General features: G+C 39.8%; 1 protein-coding gene across 2 annotated transcripts in view; it reads right to left on the bottom strand.

Moving 5' to 3' along the window:
- Positions 1 to 20,165, bottom strand: part of CDH24 (cadherin 24) — an 82,310-nt gene that overhangs the window by 39,181 nt on the left and 22,964 nt on the right. The window lies entirely within an intron of this gene.

The following is a 20,165-nucleotide window of genomic DNA, read 5'->3' as shown; positions in this document are numbered from 1 at the left end:
AAATGATAACACCAACACTTGGCAAGCATCTGTACAATCTCCACGTTACACAAAACTTTAAAATGGCACCCATACACTTCATTTTTGACCACGGCGTGTAAGGGTGTTTGCGCTGTGGATCGGATCCCCCGTGCCGCTTACCGGGGGATCCGATCCACTTCTGGGCAGCTCCGAGGACTGGCATGTGCCCCGGAGCTGCCCGGTCTCCATGGCAGTCAGACCCCTTCCGGGTCTGACTGTAAACTGTCTGAGCATGCGCAAGCTTGCTCAGACAGTTTACACTGCTCTACAATAAAATAGTATTGTAGAGCAGTGTATTGAACTTAAATCAGTGATCAGAGCATCACTGGTTCAAGTTCAAGTATGTATAATTAAAAAAAAGTCAAAAACACTAAAGTTAACACATTAGAATAAATAAAAAATAAATGCATTAAAATATAAGCCCCTAAAATGTCACTTTCCTATAAAAACACTTAATAAAGTATAAAAAACACAAAAACACAAAAACCCCCCGCATATTTGGTATTGCCGCGTCTGTAACAATCTGTATAATAAAACAGAATCATTACTGGACCCGCACGGTACACGCCTTAGAAAAAAAACGCAAAAACGTTCCGAAAAAAGATCATTTTTAATTAATACCCTATAAAAAAAATGCTCTAAAAAGTAATTTAAAAAATGTTATGCACAACAAAATAAGCCCACTAAAAAGAACAACTCTTCTCGCAAAAAATAAGCCCCTAACCAGATTTGTCAGCCGAAAAATAAAAAAGTTATGCATATGAAAAGATGGTGATGCTAAAATGAACAAGATTTTCTCCAAATTGGTTTCTATTCAGTACAATTGAATAAAATACACAAAACCCCCACATATTTGGTATCACTGCGTCCGTAACAATCTGCATAATAAAACAGAATCGTTATTAGATCCGCAAAGTGAACCCCGTAAAAAACTAAACAAAAAAAAGCTCCAGAAAAAAGATCATTTTCAATTAATACCCTATAAAAATGCTCTAAAAAGGGATTTAAAAAATGTTATGCACTCTAAAATAAGACCACTAAAACGAACAATCCTTCTCGCAAAAAATAAGCCCTTAAACAGATTTGTGAGGCGAAAAATAAAAAAGTTATGCATATGAAAGACGGTGATGCTAAAATTAACAACATTTTTGCCAAATTACTTTTTATTCAGTAAAAATGGGAAAAAATAAAAAATCTATATAAATGAGGTCTTTTTGTAATTGTGGCGACCCATAGAATACAAAAAATATACTATTTTTATGGTATGGTAAACAGCCAAAAAGAACCCCATAAAAATCTTCCTGAAAAGTGATGATTTTCATTTCCACCACCAACAAAGAGTTAATAAAATCTCACCAATTAGCCTATAGATTCCCCCAAATTACGTACCAGAAAAGTGCATCTCATGTGGCAAAATAAATAAGCCCCTATAGGTCCACATTAAAAAAAAGAAAAAAATTATAGCCTGTACAATGTGACATAGCAGATCTGTTCTGCATGGCGCCTCCTTCCCTTCTCTGCCCGGCCGTGCGCCCATACAGCAGGTTACCACCACATATAGAGTATCCGTGTACTCGGGAGAGATTGGGTAACAAACTTTGTGGAGCCTTTATTCATTTAATCCATTGTAAATGTTTAATTTTCCACCCAAAATGGGTGTATTGTGAAAAAATATTACAATTTGCAGACTGCACCTCCATTTTGTTTTAACCCCTATAAAACACGTAAAGCGTTAACAAACTTCTTAAAAGTGGTTTTTCATACGTTGAGGTGTGTAGTTTCCACAATGGGGTATTTTACGAGTCCCACTATTATTTAGGCCTCTCAGTGTCAATTAGAAGTTGAGCAGGTCCATCTAAATACGGGTTTTGGTGATTTTACAAAAAATGTGAAAAATGATACCTAAATTCTGAGCCTCATAACATTCTAGTAAAATATGTGGAATCTTAAAAAACCATGCCAACATAAAGCAGACATTTTGGAAATGTAAGTTATGAATTTATTTGGGAGCTATGACTATCTGCATCAAAAGTAGAGAATTTAGAACGTTGAAAATAAAGAATTTTTCCAAATTTTTGCCAAATTTAGTTTTTTTTCATAACTAAACGCAAAAGATTTTTAAACTAATTTGAAGTACAATGTGTCACGAGAAAATAATCTCAAAATCCCCTGGATATCTCATAGCGTTCCAAAGCTATAACCACTTATAGTGACACAGGTCAGATTTGAAGAATGGGGCCGCGTCCTTAAGGCCAAAAGAGGCTTAGTCCCGTAGGGGTTAAAGGAAACCTAGTTCTGTGTGCAATCATCTGTGAAGCCGGAGCTACTGCACATGTGCAGAACTCTGGCTTTAAAGATGAGTGCGTGCAGCTGCAGAGAAGCCATAGGAGGGATCTAAAGAGGCTACTGGGGAGTGAAGTATCCACACTGTGGAGCAGGAATTGTGGCTACTTCACGCCCCAGTAGCCTCTCAAATAAATTTTAATATACATAACATAAGATTTTTATTAATCTGTTGGCCACAAAAAGTTTTATAAAAAAAGGACATGGCTGCCATGTGTTATAGGAACCTGCCACGGGATCTACCTTACTTGTATGGTAAGTTTCCTTTAGGCTGCATTCATATGTTCCGTATGCATTTTCAAATACATCAGAGCCGCTGAGAGGAGGAGATTTGCCTGCTTACCTTGCAGTCAACATTACATTTACAAAACAGATGTGTTTACACATGCATTTATTAAAGTTATGCTAACATGTGTGTTAATGTTTTGTTAGCACATGTGTTTGGTATGTTGACAGCAACATCTCGTCAGCTTTTGCGATGCGTTTGAAAACTCACACGTTAACACAAACAAGCAGTGTGAGAGCGAACACCCTTAGGGTATAGTCACACGAACTGCTAGCACAGCGTTTCCAAGCGCAAAGCTAGGGCAGGGGGCCGTGCCTCAGCCCGATATCATTAGCGTTTCCAATTAAACGAATATGATTGCTTATTAATCCCATGCGTTTCACTGCAAATGCAAATGAGTTTGGGTCATGGCACTGCCCCATTGCCCTAGCACTGCGTTTGTAAACGCAACAATAGCAGTACGTGTGACCACACCCTTAACCCCTTATCACCGACACTAGTTTTCAGCTCAATGACCAGACTCGATTTTTCAAATCTGACATGTCTCACGATAATTGGTTATAACTTCGGAACGCTTTAACATATCCCGGTGATTTTGAGAATGTTTTCTCGTGATACATTGTACTTCATGTTAGTTATAAAATTTAAGTGATACGTTTTGCGATTCGTTCTGAAAAAAAGTGAAAATTTGGCAAAAGTTTGTAAAAATTCTTCATTTTCCTAGTTTGAAATGTTCTGCTTTCCAGACAGGAAGTAAAACTACCCAAAAAGCTTGATAAATTACATTTACGGAATGTCTGCTTTATGTTGGGATGATATTTTATGCATCCTCTCACTTTTCTAGGATGTTATGAGGCGCAGAACTTTAGGTGCGATTTTTCTCATTTTCATGAAAATTGCCAAAACTCACATTTTGAGGGAAAACTCAGCTTCCAAGTGACTTTGTAAGGCCTAAGTAATAGTAAAACCCCATAAATTACCCCACTATAGAAACTTCACCCCTCAACGTATGTAAAACAACTTCTATTAAGTCCATTAACCCTTTAAGTGTTTCACATGGGTTAAAACAATATGGACCTGCGATTTAGAAACTATGGAATTTTTTTGGAACATACATTCATTTAGGCCAAACTCACATTTTCAGAATAAATGAAATGATGAAACGCACTGCAACGTTTGATGCCCAATTCCTCCCGAGTGTAGCGATACCCCATATGTGGTGGTAAACTTCTGTACGGGCCCACGGCCGAGTATAGAATGAATGGAGACGCCATTCACAGCAGATTTGTATTGCCACATTGTACAACCTATACATTTTTATTTTTTTTTGGTAATGCAAACATATGAGGGCTTATTTTTTACGGGATGAGATACAATGTATAGATAATTCATTTAGGGGGTCTATAGCTTATTCATGAGATTTTATTAACTATTTCAAGGGGGACACAAATAAAATCATCAATTTTTATTTTGGATTTTTAGCATTTTTTTCCCCCCGTTCACCGTAATGTAAAAATAATATTTTATCTTTATTCTCTGGTTCACTACGATTGCGGTGATACCTCATTTATATAGTTTTTCTTATCTTTGCTCAATTTTCCTGAGCAAAAGCAATATTGGAGAATATCGCATTGTTTTTACTATTGACAACTTATTAGGGCCATAACTTCTGTATTTTTCTGTTGTCAGATCTGGTTGAGGGCTTATTTTTTGCGAAAAGAGTTGTTCTTTTCATTCGTATCATATTAGGGAATGTAGCTTTTTTTGATCAGTTTTTAGAACATTTTTTGTGATAGTGTTTGATGAAAAATTGTATATTACGGGAAGTTTTTCGTAGTTATTTTTTTCATCGTTCACCGAGCAGGTTCAATATTGATTTAGATTTATTGTACAGATTAATACGGACGCGGTGATACCAAATATGTACATTTTTTGTGTGTTTTTGTGTTTTATATACTGTATTTGCATTATATGTGTAACTGGGGAGATTATGGGACTTTAATTTATTTATTTATTTAATTATTATTATAAAACAATTTAATCTTTTTTTTTTTACTTTCACATATTTTCAACCTTTTGGCTTGAATAAGCGATCATCCGATCGCTTATTCAAGCCTTTACACTGCAATACACTTGTATTGCAGTGTATAGTGTAAGTAACTGAGCATGCCGCGCATGCTCAGTTACTTACAGCCGGGTCCTGCCAGGAAGGCAGAACCCGGCGAGAAGAGGAGCCGACAGCCCCGGGTCACTCGTCGGGATCCGGGGCAGCGGCAGGAGGGATCGGATCCACGGGGGACACACTGTAAGGGGTTAAACACCAGGGATCGGAGTTTTTCCGATCCCGGGTGTTAGTGCCGGGTCTGGGCTGTGATATCACAGCCCGACACCGGCACTATAATAACCCGATGTCCCGAAATCTTCTTCTGATGCGGCGCCGTAGAAAGGCGTCGCATCAGAAGAAGTACCCTTAATGACCGACGTAGATTCCCGATAGGGCGGTCATTAAGGGGTTAAAGGGGTTTTCCCAGGAAAGAAAATTCTCAAATTTCAATCCCCTGTGTTAGCTCCTATCACTCTTTAGGCAGGTCAGTGCAAAATTCCAGAGTGTGGACGAGGACTCTCTAGGCAGACACATTATAATCCATCTAGTTCTGTGACCTGACAATGTGGTTAGATTATCAGGGTACAAGGTTTATATACACTTTAACTTACATTCTGAACATTGTACTAGTATCTGACACAGAAAGAGATATTAGACAGATCAGAGATTATGAGATCCATGAGATGCCAACTGCACACAATGACACAGTTAGCTCTCCTACATCTCTGCTATTCCACAACACACTGAACTGTCTGTCTTTAGCTTTAAACTCCTTACGCTGCTGTCGGCAGGAAGTCAGTGTCTGTGCAGCAGTGAGAGAGCTCATTCCTGGAATACGAGGGTTAGAGTGCAGGAGGCAAGGAGCGAGACAGAAATCTCGGCTTCATGGTCGCCACACAGAAACCCAAGATGGCTTCACCGACCCTAAGTAAGAAGTTACAGGGTCGTGTCTAGGGGCAACTGAAATTATTTACACCAGGACTAATAGAGACAAGTTGGACTTGTATCTGTGAAACATTTATGAAACTTGTCTCCATGAGAATACCCCTTTAAGGACATCTGCAAGGCAGCTGTAACTTATAAGCAGCATTTATTTATGTCTAGTTATTCACTATAACTTTTGGTGAAATCTACAGTGACTTCATATGGCAGCAGTTTTATTCACTATGGATGTATTCAGCTTCTGACAGTATAATATTGAATAGCTTGTGATCAAATGCCATAATGTATTATCCAGGTTAACCCCAAACGTAGTATTCCGTTTTACACCTGTCAAATGAATGGCTATGGGCTGCAGTGGAATTTTCCCTTTGCCCTTCAATGAACACAGTGCCCTGCTATACTCAAGGAAGAAAATAAATATGTAGACAATCTTTTTTTAATCTAAATATAGATATATGAATCTATAGTTTACCCATTACATATAATTTATTTACCAGAGAACAGATTAAGGGACTATTCTCCAGTGCCTCTCATTTCTCCCAAAGCCATGCTTCTCTGCGTAGCTCATTCATCCAACACTAAGCTATTTAAGACACTTTATCTGTCCCAGGTGAAAGGAATAATAACCTTTGATGAAAAGATGCTTAAGTGAGTTGTTTTTCAATTGGTGACTGGCGCTGGAACAGCAAATGCTTGTCCCTTGTGCCTTATTTTGGAGTTTTTACAAATGCAAATTGTTAAAAGAATGATAGCAAAAAGGATAGTACATCATTTAAAGGTGATGTAAGTTACCTGTCAAGCTGAAAGTAATGGCTTCATTTTACCTAAAATTGTATAATAAATACACTTTTGTCTTTGTTACTTTCACAAGTGTCTATGGAGAACAGTTATTGGAATATAAGCAATAGCCGACAAAGTTATTCCTAATTACATGCGACTGAACTGAGAAGTTAAAAAAGAAGTAATTGATTTTATTTTTCTCACAGCAGCACATGTAGTCTGGTACTTCATTCATCATTCTTGAAGCATACATTACAATTTAGTAAGTATTCCGCTAAGGCTGAGCACATATCAGGATCTTTTCTTTACCCTTTCTTCTGATATACTGCTTATGGATTTTCCCTTTGTACTTATTCTTTGAGGGAATCTGTCCGCAATTTTAACCATACAAAGTTGCAGATAGTGTTAGAAGAGATCTGAGTAAATATACATCTGTGTGTATGAATTTATATTTCAGGATTGTAGCTTGATTCGGAGCACTCTGGTACACTGGTTCTCTTCGATGTGCAGCTGTATAGCGACTCCCCCTGTTGTATTACGGTGCAGTCACATGTCGTGTCAAAATGCATTTCACCAGCTGGAGAGAGATTTGCCTAATTAAACAGCTGTTAACATTTCTGTTTACAAAACACACATGTTAACATAATGTTAACATACACATGCAATGTGTTAACATTACAGTTTTGTAAATGCAAGTGTTAACAGCTGTTTAATAAGGCAAATCTCTCTCCAGCTGGTGCAATGTGCAATCACAGCTTCCCTTTAAAATATTCATAAGCACTGGTAAAATGAAAGCGGAGCTGTGATTGGTTGCCATGGGCAACTAGAAATATTCTGACTTTCAGACAGCTTGATAAATTTTCCCCCATTGTGTTTTCAGTGTGTTTTGAAACATATTGCAACTGCTGAGGAGAGGAATTTAGAAAACAAGATGTTAACGCATACAATAGCATGCTTTCTGCGAGCGTTATTATTGCGTTTACATTGTGTTTTGTAAATGCATATGTTAACAGTAATATAATTAGTCAAATCACCTTTACTCAGCTGTTGTAATGCGTTTGAAAACGCAACCAAAGCGCAACGTGTGACCACAATCTTAGGCTGGTGCCACACGCACCGCTTTGTCTGCATTTGAAACCGCAAACGCAGACAAAGTCTCGCCTATCGGGGCGGGCCGCGGCCCGATTGCATTGGCGTTTCTATGGAAACGCCTGTGATCGGGAACATGCTGCCGGTGTTTTGCATTAAATTAACGCAAAACACCGGCGGCTCGTTCCTGATCGCAGGCGTTTCCATAGAAACGCTGATGCGATTGGGCCGCGGGCCGCCCCAGTAGGCGAGACTTTGTCTGCGTTTGTGTTTTCAAATGCAGACAAAGCGGTGCGTGTGGCACCAGCCTCAGGGTGAAGACACACATGGCGTTTTTGGGCCGTTTTACTAAGTGCGTGTTTTCAGATCGTTAAAAACGCATGCATTAAAAAACGCATCCGGTTTTTAAAAACGCATGCGGTTTTTGAAAACGCATGCGTTTTTGTCTGTTTTTCCGAAATTGCGCAATGAAAAACAGACAAAAACGCATGCGTTTTCCAAAAACGCATGCGTTTTTAAAAAACGGATGCGTTATTTAACGCATGCGTTTTTAACGATCTGAAAACGCACTAAGTAAAAACGGCCCAAAAACGCCATGTGTGTCTTCACCCTCAGGCTTCAGTTACTCAAGGGGAGAAGCTTTTCTGTGTTCAGTAAAGAGATATCGAACACCAGTGCACCGAAGTGTTCCAATTCCAGCTGCAATCCCAAAATATTAATGTATTTTAGTTTAGTCAGTTATTCTGCTACTTACAAGGCACACAAAGGTATGGGTACACTGCTTTCCAGGGCTGCTACCTACAACTGTCTGCAGCTTTGTGTGGTCAAAACTGCTGACAGTTTCCCTCTAGGGGGCACATTTAGGCCCCTTCCACACTAGCGAGTGTGATGCGATGAACTCGCATCACACTCGCAACGCAAGCTGCCGTGAACGCACGGCCCGAACGCTGCACCGCGGGAGTGAACTGACATGCTGAGTTCACTCCCGCGGTGCAGCGTTCGGGCCGTGCGTTCCCGGCAGCTTGCGTTGCGAGTGTGATGCGAGTTCATCGCATCACACTCGCTAGTGTGGAAGGGGCCTTACTAAGGGCCATGCGCCAGTTTTCTGTTGGACATTGCACGTTCTTTTTAGTACTACTTGCACAGGTATTTCAGAAGTGCCTGCGGCTGCACTAGGCATCATGCGACACAAATTAGGGGGTGTTCTGGTGCTCAGTTGGACCGTTGAATCTGGCGCCCTCTGCACACTACACAGGCAAACTGCACACTGTTTTAGTTAATGTGCCCTTATGTCCTCTTGTGTGGGCTGCTCCTTATATCCTTTCCCTGACCCTCTCCTTTATGTAATTTATATATGTGTTGATACAACACTCAGTGATGTGGGGGATACAAAAGCTAGTCCATACTACAGCGTAGGGCTAGTGTTAGAATATAAAACACTTGTTTTATGCATTGCTATTGAAATGTTCATTGTCGCTCAGATGATCCATTAACTTAAAAAAAAAAAAAAACTATAAAATTCCAAAGGTGAATGTCACTTCTTTAATGAGTTATATTGTAGCTGATTTTTTAAATTAAGCCAAAAAGAAATTAGAAAATACATTTCAAATGCGTGTTTGCCATCTGGTGTAGGCCTTATGGGCATTTTTCCAAGAATGTACACTGTTCGAAATGCTGCTAAAAGAAAAACACCCTTATACAATTCTGTATCAGTGCATCTTAATTGTTTTTTAAACTTTTTTTATTTATTTATTTATTTTTTACTATTCTTCAATCTCTTAGGGTACTCCTAGGTTGTATGATTGATCCTACCATATACTGCCATACCACAATATGGCAGCATATGGGAATTTTCCACATCATCTATTACAATGTGCAAATAGCACATTGTAACAGAAGGGTTAAAATCAGACAGCCTTGGGTCTTTGTATATAACACAAAAAAATAGTGTTCAGCTCCAACCACGAGTAATGCCCGGTTCCGTGAGCATGGACCCACATTCTACCTGAGATTAGTTAAACATGTTTAGCACAAATCCACCAGGGCATTAGATTCCATAAAATCTTCCGTTATTTTTAGCATTTTAAAACATGGATATCGTTATCATACAACGCGTTTTGGACGCAAAATGCATCCTTAGTCATGGTTAAAGGGGTATTCCAGGAATCAGCATAATTCATATACAAGTGGGCACTCAAAATATAAGCTAATGTGTAATTAGTTGTTATTTAAAATTTTGCTCCCCTTAGCAAAAATTGCTGGTGACATAGACTGTCATGAAGAATTCAAATGCTACTGGCCCTTTAATCAGTCCGTTAGTTTCCTCCGCGCGGTCCGTCGCAGAAAAGAAGATGGCCGCTGGTCACATGTCCACATCACATGTCCTGTACCTGCCTGGGCAGGTCATGTGATCACCAGTCAGTTTGGCTGTAGTCGGTTGGTTGCAGTGCATCCAGTATGGCCAGTGTTGTGGTGATGGCAGTTACACATCATTACTATGGTAACAGAGCAAGAAAACCTGTTACATCATCACTGGGAGCAGAGCATAAGAGGGAGGAGGAGTTACTGAGAACTAAAGGATCATGGAACATGTAGTTTCCAGTGGCGGCCATCTTAGTGATAACTCCACCTACTTTAGAGAGGCCATAAATTTTGTAAATCATAAAATCATATTATTTTAGCTCCATTTTGTGACTAATGACATTGAGTATTGTTGTATTCATTTATTTATATCATCAAGGATTTTTGTGTCAGACGTTCATATTCCCGGAATACCCCTTTAACAATACATAGAATGAAGTGCATTTTAAACTTAAAATAGATACCACTTTGTATGACCTGAGGCTGTCATGGTAACATATTGGCGCTCCCTAATGACGTCCCAGGGAGCAACTACGATGATCAAAGCTGTGATGCCAGGACCTATTCCAGGAGTTACCGGTAGTTGTTCGCTTCAATATGCAGCAAACACTCCCCGGCTATGGAGAGGACTCGGCCCGTTAGCCCTCTTTTCGAACACCTGCAGCCGATGTGTGACTTACTACTATGCCACACGTCGTTAAGGGGTTAATATTTAGCAAGATAAACATATGGAAGGAGAGACGGGGCTCTTGTGGCTGATGGCCAGTCTGCAATTTTACTTGCATGTCTGGAATGATGCCGCAGCCTTTGCACTGGCTGCATCGAGTGTACCAAACCACTCCACTGCCAGCCACGCCAAAGGCAATTATTATGATTATTTCAGGGCTTGTAGGCCAGTAAACTTGAGTACAAGCCCTGATAAATGTCCTCCATTTTCTGTAAATCTGCAAAATTTTGCGTCTAAAATTTGTGATTTCAAAAATGTAAGGTTAACAAAAATGATCTGAACAGATCATGCAGGAAAGCCAAATACGATCAAATGAACTGCTTTAAAAAGATATCAAGTTTCAGTATTGTGTAATAAAGAAGATCTGTAGATATCAATTTTCTGTTGCATATTCTCTGTGGATGGTTTCTCTCTCATTTGCAGATAAAAATTAATCTCAGAATATGCATTAATAAACAGTTTATGTATTAGATGTGGATTAACTGCTGAATTCAGGTTGATTTTACTTGCGATTTGGGTGCTGATAAGTGTAAAGGGACCAATTTAGACAGCTATTGTGCAGTCCAGTAAACACTGTCCGAATGATGGATACCAACCATGTCTGGGTTGAACGGAACTCAAGGCATCATAATACATTTCAATTTGAATATAATTAATTAAATAAACTGCAACAACCACTGGTAAATACTGTAGATTTTAAATTGTTTCTGGTGCTTTTTTTAAGTCAAAAAGCCTGAATAATTCCATCTCATTTGCACCATGTATTGCTGTAGCTTTGAGATGCTTTTTACACATTTAATAGAGATTACAAAAGTGCATTTGTAAAAGCAAAAAACCAACTAAACTGGAAATACCACATATTCATCTTATCACAGTATATAACACTGAAGGTTGTTTTTGTCAGGATTACATAATTTCATTAAAACCAAGGTCAAACATAAAAACAAAATACATACAAATTTAATTTGAGTAAAATATTTGTATTAAATGATGAGGTCCCATAAATTATACCAGAATTAAACCAGGATTCAACCAGGTTTGAACAAAGCTCACTAAATATAAGTACTAATCCATTACTAATCTTGGCCATTAAAATGTTTCATATGTTTCATATTTCCCCTATTCTCACTTCTCCACCATTCCAATTCCAATATTCCACCACCTTCTAATGAATTTAGCCTATCACCATCTCTTCTGTCCACTCATCTGCTTACCTAAGCTCAACATTCCAGCTCAACCTTCTCTCACCTGCTCTCACTATGTTTCCTAATCCAGGGCCCTCTAAACAAATCCCAACCATTACTTCTGTGGTAATGTAGCTGGCCCACTCTCCACCACCGACTCCACTTTCTCTCTCTGGAGCACTATGGACTGCACGCTCCGTATGCGTGATTTTCATTTATTGAAAACTGTCTTTTCTGGGCCTAACTAGAAAGAAAGTGGATAACTCCTTCAGACACTGCCTCTCCTGCTGCACTTTCACGTCAATTTTTCCCTTGTCTCCCCCTTCCTGGTACTGCAATAAACCTGGTGGTGGAGATGGCATTCTCCTGTCAGACAACTGTCAGCCCAATCCCACCTTTATCCTACTTCATCCTTCCTTCTTTTAAAGTTCACGCTATCTGCATCTATGCTTCCTCTATCCTCTGAGTGACTGTACCCACCCCCAGGCTCTCGTACCACCTTCTTTAACACCACTGTTTCTTCTAAGCTAGACTCCCCTCAGCCCCCTTCACTCTCATTACAACTAGAAAACCCTACCAACAACCCTGGGACACTAAAACATCACAAAAAATCTGAGGCAAAGTGGCAGAAGTGGTGAACGGCATTGGAAGAAATCCCTCTAAATAAAAACCTTCTTTCATACAAGTCTTCACCTACAAATCTGCCCTTGTATCTGCTAAATAGACTTTATTAATCTTTTAATCTTCCCTATCTTACAACCCCAGACAATTATTATCTACTTTTAACTTCCTTCTATTCCCTCCAGCACCCTCCTCTCTCATTTTAGCTGAAGATTTCACCTCACACTTTAAAAACTAAAAAGAAAGCTTTGTGGAAAATGTCAAACCTCAATCTCTGCAATCCACCCAGAATATACAATGGCCCTCCCACTTAACCAACATCTCTTCCCACGATGATGAGAAAGTTTTCTTCATGCTGTTAAACTTACACCTCACTACTGGACCCAATTTTATTGCATCTCATCCCCAGTCTCACCGCTGTGCTCATCCCAGCTCTACCTCATGTCTTTAACCTTTCGCTATACACTGGTATTGTTCCATCTTCCTTTAAACATGCAACTGTCACACCCATCCTAAAGAAAGCATCTTTAGACCCATCCACTCCGCTGAACTATCACCCTATACTTCCATTTTCTTAAATGGAACAACATGTCCATCTGGAACTATCCTCCTACCTTTCCTTCAACTCACTCTTTGAAAAACTACAATCTTACTTTGAACCCAATTATTCCACTGAGACTGCCCTAATCAATGTCTCCAATGACCTACTGTCTGCCAAGGCAAAACACCACTACTTTGCTTTGTTTTCCGCACTGTTGACCATTCTCTCCTGCTTGGCATCACTGACCTGGCTCTTTCCTGGATATCCTCATACCTCTCTAACTGGACGTACATTGTCTATCATACCTAACCTTCATCTCATCCTATCTCTGTAGGGGTCCCTCGAGGCTCTGTCCTGGGATCCCTTTTCTTTTTCATCTACACCTATGGCCTTGGACAGCTGATTAAGTCCCATGGCTTCCAATACCATTCCAGATGGCGGGTCATGTAATCTCTATCTGTCCATAAACGATCTTATTACACCTTATTACAGGGCCATTTCAGGACAGATAGCGATCACATGACCCTCCATCTGCTGCCAGTTTATGGTCAGGAATGTCTGGCTGATTAAGTAAAAGACAGGAGGCTTCCATTTACATACAAAGATGCAGACCTTTTAATAGATGTGTATTGATATATTACTTAATATCCTCCTCCCACACTTATACACATACATAACAAAAAACATGAGGTAAAGTGGCCAACCCCTTTAACTCTGATGCTTAGCTTTAAATCTGTTCCCTCGCTTCTCCTCTCTGTCAGGCTCTTGACTCATTACCCATTGGACAGCAAATTGAGTTTAAAATACTAAGCATGATTTATACAGCCGGCCACAACCTCCATATACTGTATATATGAACTGAGCAGTCAATACCATCCCACGCGTAATCTGCGTTCCTCACAGGACCTTCTGCTTCACTCATTTACCATTTGCTCTTCCCACAACTGTCTCCAGGACTTTTCCCGTGCATCTCCCATACTCTAGAACTCTCTACCAAAATGTGTCACTGTCCCCCACTTTCCAAACCTTCAAACCAATCTAATAGGAGATGCCTTCAACATTCAGTAACCCAATGCTATGCTCCCTTTTGTTTCCCTCTCGTATAGATTGTGAGCCCCCAGGGCCAGGGTCCTCCTTCCACTTGATTCTCTGTAGTTTTTGTATTTGTACTTGTATTTATTTATGTCTTAATGTAATATATGTGAACCCCTTATTGATTGCACAGCATCATGGAATTAATGGTGATCAACAAATAAATAATAATAATAGAAATCCACAAAACACCTCCAGCCCAATATTGTGTAGATCCTCCTGTGCCACAAAAACAGCTCTAACCCTTTGAGGCATGGAAGCCACAAGACCTCTGAATGTGTATTGTGATTTTTGACACCAAACCTAAAGAAAATGATCACCATCTTTTAAGTAACTACGGTATTACCAGCCCTCTCAGGGTGGATATGAAATATAATTTCTAGAATTCCTTCTTTTTAGTTAAAAACCTATGTAAATGAGCTGAAAAGAGTTACTTCTAACCTCAGGTGAATCATGCTGAGCATTTTGACATAAAAAAGGGAAAGTTCACAAATATATTTCATAGCCTACCTCAGGGGCTGAGCTGATGTATCTAATTGCACATATAAAAAATAGCCAGCACAAGTGAATTTGCCTTTTTCCCATTGTCTGATGGGGGACCATGTGATCATGATAACCACAGTCCTCTGCAGCTGCGGCCTTAGCTAGAACAGCACATGCACAGGAATGTTGGCTTTGGACTGACTGACATGCCGCTGCTGTTTGACTGATCAAAGTTTGATATTTTAATTTTGCTTTTGATTGCATTTTACATTTTAAAGAACGGCATAAACTTAGGTTATACTGATGGGGATTTTCAAACCACTCTTTGGTAAAAATGAATTCAGAATTCTGCTGTTTCACTGTTGCTAGATAGCATTCTATAGAATTAGGATGGGTTCACATTGGCATTTTTTTCACATTAGTGATTTTTCACTGAACCCATTTTGGCTTATGGACACATACAGATGTTTTTTTTTTCCATGGCTTCAGTGATTTTTCACTGATGCCCTACTGAACCATTACTTCAATTTTTGTTTCATTGATCAGTTGTTGTCAGTGAACTCAAAAAGAACAGGCTCTAAACTGATCACTGATAAAAACTGAAGTGTGAAAATGCCCATTGACAAGAATGGTTCAGTAAGGTATCGTTGATAAATCTCTGAATCCTGGAAGAAAAAAAAAATAATTTGTATGTGTCCATAAGCCAAAATGGGTTCAGTGAAAAATCACAGATGTGAAAAAAACACCAATGTGAAACCACCCTTATAGATGTGAGGTCTGACAGCAGCTGTTGAGTGGAGAAATAACATGGCGTTATTGGGGAACTGCAGGAGAATGATGCTGGTACCTGATATGTTGTGCAGCTGTATGTACCTTTTATTACATTTGCTCTCTATGTCTGCATGTCAGTTGGGGAAGTTCTGGAAATATGTTTTTCTGATCTACAATCTACATAGTATAGTTTTCAGAATCCACAAAGTAGAATTTTCAGCTTTTTTTTTTTCGATTTAAGCCAAATCCACTCAGTCCTAATGTTTACCCAAGTTGTTTGGCAAAATCAATTGTTTTCTGCCTTTGGTTTGCATTACAATTATCCTCATTTATTGCAGCTAATCAACTGCAAAGGTCATTAGTCATGTGTACAGGAATGTATAATTGTAATGTATAATACATTTAAGGGGAAGCTGTCAGCAGAAATGAACCTAATAAACCGTGTGTTGTCAAGCAGATGAACACCTTCTAGACCTTCCATTTTTCTTTCATGACCCAGTGTGGTGGCATCATCAAGAAAAATCTACTTTGAAGTGAGGTGTAAATTGGTTGTATAAAGTCAAGAATGCAGAGATTCTAACACTAAAGTCAAGCTCTCTCTTCATCAGAAATCCTCCTTCATTGTAATTGATAGTCTTACATCCAGAGGCATCACTAACCACATTTCCTGAAGTTTGATGCATGCTATCAATCACATAGGTGGAGGTGTTAAGAGCTCCCCACCTTGACTTCAGTGTTGAACTCTCCTCCTCCTTGACTATCCAGCCAATTAAAATCTCACTTCAAACTTTCTGGATTATGTCACCACACTGACTATGAAAGAAACAAAAACTAGAAGGAGTTATGCTGCTTGACAATATTCTGGTAGTGGTTTATTATGTCAATGGTTGATGACAAGTTCACTTTAAATACATATACACTCACCGGCCACTTTATTAGGTACACCATTCTAGTAACGGGTTGGACCCCCTTTTGCCTTCAGAACTGCCTCAATTCTTCGTGGCATAGATTCAACAAGGTGCTGGAAGCATTCCTCAGAGATTTTGGTCCATATTGACATGATGGCATCACACAGTTGCCGCAGATTTGTCGGCTGCACATCCATGATGCGAATCTCCCGTTCCACCACATCCCAAAGATGCTCTATTGAATTGAGATCTGGTGACTGTGGAGGCCATTTGAGTACAGTGAACTCATTGTCATGTTCAAGAAACCAGTCTGAGATGATTCCAGCTTTATGACATGGCGCATTATCCCGCTAAAAGGGATGGACATGGTCAGCAACAATACTCAGGTAGGCTGTGGCGTTGCAACAATGATCAATTGGTACCAAGGGGCCCAAAGAGTGCCAAGAAAATATTCCCCACACCATGACACCACCACCACCAGCCTGAACCGTTGATACAAGGCAGGATGGATCCATGTTTTCATGTTGTTGACGCCAAATTCTGACCCTATCATCCGAATGTCGCAGCAGAAATCGAGACTCATCAGACCAGGCAACGTTTTTCCAATCTTCTACTGTCCAATTTCGATGAGCTTGTGCAAATTGTAGCCTCAGTTTCCTGTTCTTAGCTGAAAGGAGTGGCACCTGGTGTGGTCTTCTGCTGCTGTAGCCCATCTGCCTCAAAGTTCGACCTACTGTGCGTTCAGAGATGCTCTTCTGGCTACCTTGGTTGTAACGGGTGGCGATTTGAGTCACTGTTGCCTTTCTATCAGCTCAAACCAGTCTGCCCATTCTCCTCTGACCACTGGCATCAACAAGGCATTTCCGCCCACAGAACTGACGCTCACTGGATGTTTTTTCTTTTTCGGACCATTCTCTGTAAACCCTAGAGATGGTTGTGCGTGAAAATCCCAGTAGATCAGCAGTTTCTGAAATACTCAGACCAGCCCTTCTGGCACCAACAACCATGCCACGTTCAAAGGCACTCAAATCATCTTTCTTCCCCATACTGATGCTCGGTTTGAACTGCATGAGATTGTCTTGACCATGTCTACATGCCTAAATGCAATGAGTTGCCGCCATGTGATTGGCTGATTAGAAATTAAGTGTTAACGAGCACTTGGACAGGTGTAGACAGGTGGACCGGTGAGTGTATTTCTTAAAGAGGTTTTCCCTCAAACTCAAGTTAGACCCTATCCACAGGGGGTCCGATGGAGTCCCATATACCTCCGTCAGAGTAATGGAGCAGAGGGGCGTGCATAACCGTTCTGCTCCATTAAACTCTATGGAGCTGACGGAGATGGCCGAGCAGTCACGTTTTTCATTGGAGTAACAGGTTTTGTGCTTCAAGAAATTGGATTCACTCTTAAAGGAGACTCTTCCCCTTAACCAACAACATGTCCATATACTCCTTGAGTTTGGAGTGCATACCTGGCACCCTCAGTAACATCCATCACCATTTTCTTCAGAAATGTTAACTTTTATTCAGTTAGAGACTTTTGCTTGTGCTATGACAGAAGCTAAATATACCTGTGTTTCTATTGTGATCCACGCATAAGCAAAAAGCAGCAGACAAATTGTCATAAATCTTCACCAGCAGAATTTGGCTAGCTGCACACATAGCCTAAAGAATCCAGAATGTACTTTTTCCACATCCATTTCACAGCTTTCACATGGGTGCCTGGTCACATTTACTAAGGGCCTTGCTCCAGTTTTCTGACTTTTCTGACTTTTTCTAGTGCAAACTGCTTGCACATGTATCTAAGGAGGATCCGTACCACATTTCTGTCATATGCGACCGTTTTGTGGCATGGCTATACTACTGTATGTTTTATGCGACACAAATTTCTGCACTGAAGGGAGCGGTCTGGTGCTTAGTCGGACAGTGCGCCGGATTTATCATGTAAAGTCAGACAGAATTTTGCTGTATGCCCCATGTTAAAGGTGCACCAAAAAAAAGTGGTGCAGTCTGTCGGAGAAGTACAGAGGGCGCCAGATTCATATGTAGCTCTGACACTTCTTAAATACATGTGCAAGCAGTTTGCACATAAAGAACATGCTTTGTGATGTGTCCCCATAGACTTGCATTTGGCGTTTTTCATTCAAATGACTTGCAAAAGTAGAGCATGCTAAGAGTTTCATGTGTGTTAAAAAAAACAAGCAAGCAGGTGTTAAAAAACATGTATCTGGAAGAAGAATATTATATACAGTGGGTCAGTATTCAATGAAAGTCCTGCACTTCAGAAACAGGAGCATGAAAAACGCTAATGTGAATGGGGCTTAAGTCTTTAGATTTCTGTAGAACACGGCAATGGGTGGGATTTGTGGGAGATTAAGGCTTTATTCAACGCTGAGATGACTATGGGTGCGGTCACACGTACCCATGGGGGTGTGCCATGGCCCGATCGCATTTGAGTTTGTATGGAAACACATCCGATTGGTATCCAGCACATGGTGTGTTATATAGTTTAAATGCAAGATATCGGAAGCTGGTTAGCGATCGCACGTCCCTGTGCATTTTGATTCTGCTTGAGTCAAAGCACCTTATTGGCTGTGCAAATTTATAATAATAATCATTTGAAATTTTCTAAGGTTTTCACATCTGAGTTATATCTTTGTGGAAATAGTTTTTCACCCGCCCATATAAACTATGGTCTATGAGTCAGACGTTAATAACGGTTCCGAATAGGACATACTCTTCTCTTTAACAGGTCAGATGCACCGTCCGTTAAAATAAATGCAGAGGCAACTGATCCACAAAAAATTATTGTAATTAGAGAAGCCGCTTGTCTTCCTTTTTTCCACTGTTGTGTGCACCTGCCCTTACTCTGCTGGTAAAAAATGATTGCAATCTCTGCCCACTATGTTTACCTTGTAGGATGTAATCTTAGTTTGTTAATAGTTTTATTAGCTTCCAACACCATTTCTGCTTTAGGCTAACCTTGATAAATTTAATGGTTCATGTAATATATGTTATAAATCTATAACAATGTACATCCAAGTAGCTTAATTCTGACGAAATACATAGTCCTGCTGCCTGTAGACTTCAGTATATGTGACAATAATAATAAATCGAGCAGTAGCTTAACGTTATTGGTATGAACAGAAGAAAAGTTTAAGTGACATTGCCAGACTAGGCTATGCTCCATGGTGCATTACCCAGCAATGTGATTACTTTCAGATTCAGGATGTGGTTCCTGCAACATATTTTATTTTTAAAAAGTAATAATTTCTTTTTATGTATTCAGCGGATAGTGAAGTTGTACAAATAGAGTCATGTGTCTGATTTTTAATCCATAAAAAACTGCTGTCCTAAATAATATATGCCCCAATTAGTGAGTGGTGGTCTGTTGTGTGCAAATTAAGCATTTACAGACACTACTCTGTACCAATGACAACTTTCAGCAGTGAAAGTGCATATTTATGCATATACTACATGGTGGTACTCAGTATGCATTTTATACTACATGGCGGCACGCTGTATGCATTTTATACTACATGGCGGTACTCTGTATACATTTTATACTACATGTCAGAATGCAGTATGCATTTTATACTACATTGTAGAACGCTGTATGCATTTTTATACTACATAGCGGTACGCTCTATGCATTTATACTACATGGTGGTACTTTGTATGCATTTTATACTACATGGTGGTACGCAGTATGCATTTTATACTATATGGCGGTATGAGGAAAGTGTGGTCATAAAATAACCTGCACTCAGTGGAGGCTGAACAGGACAGGAAGGAGTCACAACCAGGGACTGGGGGCAAGTGCTGAATACTACAGTGTGGAATACTTAATACTACAGTGTCACAACAGTGACAGATCAGACATGATTATGTATGTATATAGACATAGACTGCTTA

Source organism: Engystomops pustulosus, chromosome 1 (assembly GCF_040894005.1).
Source record: "Engystomops pustulosus chromosome 1, aEngPut4.maternal, whole genome shotgun sequence".
Taxonomy (NCBI): Eukaryota; Metazoa; Chordata; class Amphibia; order Anura; family Leptodactylidae; genus Engystomops; species Engystomops pustulosus.
This window is presented reverse-complemented; position numbering and strand designations above follow the sequence as displayed.